The 7,761-nt window shown below is 34.0% G+C and overlaps 1 pseudogene; it reads right to left on the bottom strand.

Annotated features, from left to right (window-relative positions):
- LOC149149173 (uncharacterized) lies at nt 1–727 on the bottom strand (annotated as a pseudogene).
- Nucleotides 728–7,761: the final 7,034 nt, after the last annotated feature.

Below are 7,761 nucleotides of genomic sequence, written 5' to 3'. Positions count from 1 at the left end.
TCACACAGTCTCCACAATAGTCTCCAACATGGGTTGAAAATGGAGTCGCCCTCTATTTGTTGAAACTGGATTATTAGGGGCCCTGGACAAACAACAAACAAAAGAAGAGTCGTACTCTGTTTCACTTTCATCTTGGCTCTGAATATTGAAAAAGGGCTGCACTTGAGCTTGGGCTTTAACGAACCCACGCCCGCGATAATCTTTTGCTCTGCCTCTTCTTCTACGCTGACTCCCAAGCAGTGCTAATCTTGAAAAGAAGAGAAGCCATGTTGGAGTCTGTTAACACAAACTGCAATTTCCGCTGAGGAAGAAGAAAGTAGAGCTTCCCAATCTGCAATCTATCATCGTGACACAGAACCTGGGAGATGTTTCGACCGGCATAAAGACTGTCTGAATCACAGATAAAGTGACCCGGATATTCTTGCAGAATCTCTTCGCTTCTCACCATTTCAGAAAACTCCAGGATGCTCCCGTCCATCAATATGAGCTTTGCAGTAGTTGCTGGCACAGAAGAGATGGCATTTGAAGAAATGCAGCTCCCCATATTTGGAATTTTGATAAATTTATCAGAAGCACTGTGAGAATGAGTACTGTAAACCCAGCAACCCATCGATCTGTATATCGGATAAACCGGGATCGCTATATAAAGGCGGTCAAATCCAGAAAACTCAGCCCAAAGTCGTGGGAATCTTTAATAATGGCGTGTGCGTTTTTCATTTTCCCCTTTTGTAACAGAATGGAAATACAGAGCCTTCATGCTCGAGACAACGCAAGTCGGAGAGCGATTATGCATTGCAGCGCGCGGGTGACAATTCGAATTGGAACCGGAATAAGGAGCTCCCCAAAACAATACTTCGCGGCTACAATAGCTCGTCCCCAATCGGAGTACTCTGTCAGGGGATGTCAGGCCCCATTCCCTGCGATCCGAATCCGATTTTTTGTCAGGCCCTGGCAGGGAATGTCAGGATTGCCAGGGGAGGGTGGCGGAGGGCGGAGACATTCCCGGTGGCCGGAGCCGGAAGATTTTCCAGCCGATGACGGAAAACGGGCCATTCTACCGCCTAGGTAGACTACTCCATTAACCCTATCCAAACAACCATGATGCTTGCTTAAAAGCAAGATGAAATGAATGCTCTGGCCAGTTTCCGATAGATTGTACTAATCAGATAAGAATGTACAATTCATGATCCCGATATCGATTTATAATCTTCGCCATAGCTCCAGCTCAGCACGGAATAAAAGATGGCGTAGGTGTGGATGGGATAGGTGACAGTGCTTTTATTTTTATAATAAATGGTCATGAATTATTTATCCTTTTTTGTTTGGAGTCTGCAAATCTATGGTGTGACTATGATTTTGGGAATATCATGCCGATTTTGATGGGCAAGAGCTATTTCCAACTATATAGATCCATTAATGCACCTTAAGAGACTCTAAAGACAGTGAGGACAGTTTTGGGAGACGGGTTGTGACATCGGGTAATGTCCGACACTCACTTTTGGGAGACGGTTTCTGACATCGGGTAATGCCCGTCACTCACATTCCAACGGGATGTTTGGGCCTGTTTTCCGGTATAGTCATGATACATATCATGATAGATAGGCATACCATGCATGATGCTGTTAATCCACACCATAGCACGCCATGTTTTCAAATTAAGCGCCATTCATCCATGCCATAGCACACCGTGTTTTCAAATTAAGCGCGGGACAGTGAAATTTTGAAATATAGCGCCCTGTTCGATCCACCAATTACGCAGAATCTGCATCGTGCCTCAGAGAAGTCTCTCTTATCGCACGCAATGTACAGGAAAAAGGAGAAGAAGCGGTCGGCCATAGCCGTCCCTCTGTTTTACAATGTCAGTCCTTCTCAAGTTGCGCACCCGGCGGATCAATCTCATGGTGGTCCATTTGCTGAAGCATTCCAGGGGCATGAGAGCCGTGGGGAATACGGCCCGCAAGAAATCGATGAGTGGAAGGCTGCTCTCTTCGCACTGTCCAATCTCTCTAGGTGGTCTAAACACGCAGACCACTGGCCGGCAGTTATTGGTATCATGAGCTTCTACTTTGCTGCTGCTGTTTATCAGAGTTCTGGTGCTTTGCTAGGGCTTTCCTAGCATTGGTTAGGAGCAAACTGTGAATACGGATACTAGAGAACAAACTAGCTGGAGATTCTTACAGTGTGCTAATGGCAGAGTCTGGCACTGGCACTGGCAAAGCCCAAAGAAGGATGTCTAGGCTTCCCCAAAGCCCGGAAACATCAAAAGGGAGATATTTTCTTCCATTGGCGAACAATTCGCCGCGTCGCTCAAAAAGGCGGTAACAATTTTTGCCAAAAGCGTTCATTCTTCCTGCAATTGCGGCTGCTGCACTGAAAAGATCTATACAAGGAATTAATACTGGGGCGGTGAGACTATGAATTACAGTGAACATTTCAAAATTTTTGAAAATATATACAGGTTATCAATTGTTTTTTAATGTTCTTGTTATCTGTTGCGCTGCTGTTAAGTTCTTCAGACAGGGCATTACCATGGAAACAGCTCAGGTTCAAGAGATTCAAATCAGTGTAGAGTTTTTGTGTGAGTGAATCTTCATGATTCAAGTCTGAGGTTGGAACTTCACCCAGAATGCCGCACTTTGAGCTGACCCAGATTCTCAAAAAATTGATCAAAGTTCAACTTTATTGGATCGCAGCATTCTGGCAGAGGACGGAAGATTGCTACCTGGTACTTCATCTCTTTAATGTATTTTCAACTTTCTCGGATCGCAGAATTATGGCAGGGGACGGAAGATTGCTACCTGATACTTTATCTCTTTAAAGATTATGTTGATGTTTTCCCTCCAAAAATTTGTGGGAGGTGCGAAAAAGTGCCATTGTTTTCAAGGTGACTGTGTTACAGCCATGCTTGATTTCTTTTCAAAGAAAATGAAAAATGGTTACTGTTTGTGATACATAAATTTCTGTATAAGTGGACTGATTATTTTTAATATTTGATTCACGGTAGTTTTCGGATTTTTTTTTTCAAGAAATTACAAATGGACGGATGTCATGACATGCTTGTAAATCTGGTTTGGATTCCCACATTGTTTGACATACCAGAAACTCCTTGGATTCACCAGCATTTAAAAACTAAAAATTTGCCAATGGCATGATTTGTCTTCTCAAACACCAAAATTTGGCAAAATTTGTATCAGAGCAGTGGGTTTAATGATAAAGAGCATGTTGCTTAGTTTTTTCTCTAAAAGTCATAGGTTCAGAATGAGAGTGGTAAAATATATATGCCTTAATAGACTTGGTAGACTTAGCAGCCAAATAATCATAGGACCCTAATATGTAAAGTTATGTGAATGTTAAAAGTTTTATGTTCAATTCCCACTCACTACCAAAGATAAGATAGATATACCTAAGGGTAACAATGCCTGAGGTTTATCGACCTGAAAATTCTAATGATAGAGCACTGTGTTTCTTCCAAAGAATCCTTATCTGATCTTCAAACTCTTCCCTCATGAGTAATCCGTCCCACAATTATGATCCTCATTTTTTCCTCAACTGCGTTTGGGTAGCCAGAGCAAGCAACATTTCCTAGCAGATATAGATCCAGCCATAGATGACTAGACTATCTCTGTGGTTCGCTTTCCCCAATCATTCTGTTACCACCAACCCCTGCAATCATTCCCGAATGAGCGTTTCCAAGAACTTGATCACTCTTGTACATCATCCTGTATACTTGTTTATAAGAACTTGCCCCTTATACAATAAAACTTTCTCCTTGCAAAGATCAGTGGGCATATTTGATATGTTTTAACCAATGAGAACGAAAATTTGCTTCAGTGGTTTTAACAGATTCCAGAAAGCAAGACAATGCCCAAAGTGAATGATACTCAGAATACAACCGAAGGCAAAATGGTGTGTTTTCTCTCAAGAATCCTGTGACATTATCTTCGTCAATAAAAGCTGTTACACCCACAATTCCTATTAAGGTCTTTACATATAGATTATTTTGAAGCAAGTTTTAGAGAATGGTAGAATTCTTGAAAATAGTTGTTTTCATACTTTATTTCAAAAGAATTAATGTGAATTTCAAAACAAAACATACATTTAGAAAATAGAAAAAAACATTACATGTACAACAGTGATTAAATATATAATTTTAAGATCACAAAACAGAAAAAAACATTACATGTACAATAGTGATTAAATATATAATTTTAGTATCACAAAACACAGAAAAAAACATTACATGTACAACAGTGATTAAATATATAATTTTAGGATCACAAAACACAGAGAAGTGGAGGTGTCTAATAACATTTTTATGGGGATCTCACTGGTCACCCGGATCAATTTACTTTGAATCTTTAAGCTTTTAAAAAAGCTAAATTTCACATGAATATTATGGGCAAAATTATGAGTTATCATCAAACTGGAGCCTGAAAATCGCTGGTAACTTCACTGAGTCAAGTTTATGAGAACCACCCAAAACACCAAGATGGATCAAATCGTTTGAAATGCAAGGAGATTTGACCCCTCTCTGGGTTTGGAAGATCCTGAATTAAGATGGATCTAAGCTAGTTTAATTCCCCCTTTAAATAGGCTATATTCCACATGAATACCATGGGTCAATACTATGGATTCTCGTAAACTTGAAACTGATGAGTAACTTGACCAAGCAGTTTACCTTAACTAGCCAACAAAATTTAATAAAAATAAAATAATAACATAGATTTTTTATTTTTATTTTTATTTTGACTGAGAAAAAAACCATAATTTATATTCATTAAAAATGAAAATAATTAGATTTTGTATAGGCACACAAAACTCTGTGTATACATGAAAATCTCAAAACAAGAGTTTTCTGTGAGATACACATTTAGCTAAAATAAATGCATGTAAAGTCTGTAGAGTAAAAAAATAAGATTATCTACTAGAGAATTAGATGTCTATTTATATATCCATATACATATCACGAAATATAAGTAAAAATAAAATCAAAATAACCATAAATATTGAATTTTTATTTTAATATAAGATTATTTTTATTTTATTTTAACCTATTAAATATTTACGATACATTACCTTACAACGATATCTTTACTATATTCCGCTAAACTACACTCATCATATATTATATTAAAACACACTGGATCAAAAACGAAAATGCTCCAAAATGAAAACCCACTGTGCATGAGCAGAAACCTAACAGTAAAATAAATGAATATACACCATAATTTAAACACAGAATTATAATTGGAAAACTTTTGAGTTTGAAAAAAGGGCTTCAGAACTATATTAATGGAAAGAAAATGATTTACAGAGTTAGGTTACAGATAAATAGTCTTCCTGTACCCTTCTTCCACCTCAATGTCCGTGGCAAGGGTTTAAAACGTACATCCTCTGTTTGCTGCTGCCTCCTAGGTCTACCTCTCCATTTGAAACAGCTCCTATAACATCTAAAAAGCTGTGAAAAATGTTAAGAAGAAGCTTAAAAGTAATATGTTTTGAAAGCTCTGGCGTTATAACGATGTTCGGAAGGTGTTTTGAAGTTTTAAGAGTAGTGTATTTTGGAATTATTATATAAAGATTATTTATAAATAGAATGTGAGAAGAAAATAATAATATATTTTGTATTTAAAATTTGAAAATAAATAAATGAAGCAAGAATTATTAATGTAATTGGAAAATCGTTATAAATTTTATTTAATTAAAATTGATAAAAAAAATATTCATTAATGTTTAGGAAATAGTGATTATAGTTTAAACTCTTGCCACGAATATTAAGGTGGAAAAAGACTATTTTTCAAATGGAGAGGCAAAGCTGGTCTCTCAGTTCAGAGAGTGTTGATTTTACAAGCTATTAGTTTTTAAGTGTAATTTGATTGCAAATTTTAGAATATTTTGGAAATCTAATGAATAAAAACAAAATCAAATAATGGATTTTGCTCTAAACTCTATAATGAAAATAAAGGTAACCCAAAAAATTATAAACTTTATTTATGATAAATAATTAATTTCGTGAACATAAATCATGATAAATAATTCATTCCATTAATATTTAGTCATATAAGTTAAATATGTTTGTTTTAAATTTTTGAAAATAGATTATATGCAAATTTATAAAATGTTTAATTTTTTAATATATAATTCCTTCTATATACAAAATACATAAAATTATAAAAATAATAAAAATGAATATAAATAATATAATCTTAAAAAATAATAACAAATATTAATTTAATTATATAATTATTCTAGATCATTGTCATAATATGAAGTGTTAGATAAACAATTAAGAGATTTTGTTATTTTTGGTGCTTGGTAGATCCGACGTTAAGATGGATCTAGATTGGTTTAATTTCCACTTTTAAATAGGTAACATTCCACATGAATACCATGGGTCAATACCATGGACCAATGCCATAGGTCATTTTTATTATTCTACAACCCAGTGTGAAAGTGATGTGTAAGTATGTCCGTCAAAATAAAATATTTACTAAATAAAAAGCACTTTTGGCTATAATAAAAAAGAAAAAGAAAATTTGTTATTCACATTTAATTAGTTGTGCATATGACCTAATATAATTTCATGTAAAGTAATTTGAAGTAAAAAAACTAAATATGTTAATAAGATGTCTAAACCTTCTACTTTTCAAAAATATTTTAATGTGTGATATCAATTTCATATATATCTATATAGAGATAAAAAATGTTAAACGGAAATATTTTAATGTTGTATAGAATCAAATATCGAATATAAGTTATGAATAAAATATTTTAATATGAAATAATATTGAAGTATACTTCAAAATATATTATTAACAAAAAACCCAATTCAATGTGGGGTGATGAAATGACTTAATACACATGTTATGTAATCTATATAACATTCAAAAATGCAATTTAAACAATAAAAAATTACACATTGTTTTTTCACTCTAAAATAAGTTTGGATTTAGCACCCCTAAAAACCCTTTGGGTCACTGGAATTCTACAGATAAAACAACTTAAACTCAAGTTTTTAAAGAAAATCACTTAACCAAAAAAATATAAAAAAAAATTCATTTTATAAGTTAGACGACCCCTTTTATTTTTATAGGGTTATTTTTATTTTATTATTTTATTTTGATCTAATTAAATGTTTACAATATATTATATTAATTTTTTTATTTTTATTTATTTTTATTTTTATGTAATTGAAGATATTAAATATTACATTATAATATCTCTATCATATTAAATTACAGAAAATAATAAATGACACTAGAGATTAAAATAAAAAGAAGAACCAGACCTAAGATATATAATCTTTTAATTTAGTATTAAGGGGTTTTCGCAGTGCATTATTATATTAGATATCACTTTTTGGGAATCAACTGAATTAAGTAAGTCATTCATGTATGACCATTTCCATGAGAGGTAGTCGTAACTGACTAATTTCTCATGATTTTTGAATAGTCCACTTAGCAATCATTGCATCGGGTGCATTATTATATTAGATATTCTCATGATTTTCGAATAGTCCACTTAGCAATCATTGCATCAGATGCATTATTATATTAGATATTCTCATGATTTTTGAATAATCCACTTAACAATCATTGCATCGGGTGCATTATTATATTAGATATCAGTTTTTTGGATTCAACTGCGTTAAGTCATTCATGTATGACCATTTCCATGAGAGGTAGTCGTAATTGACTAATTTCTCATGATTTTTGAATAGTCCACTTAGCAATCATTGCATCGGGTGCATTAATATATTAT

This window comes from Pinus tabuliformis, chromosome 9, assembly GCF_031772625.1.
Source record: "Pinus tabuliformis cultivar Carrire ecotype Pingquan chromosome 9, CPIR1, whole genome shotgun sequence".
Classification (NCBI taxonomy): domain Eukaryota; kingdom Viridiplantae; phylum Streptophyta; class Pinopsida; order Pinales; family Pinaceae; genus Pinus; species Pinus tabuliformis.
This window is presented reverse-complemented; position numbering and strand designations above follow the sequence as displayed.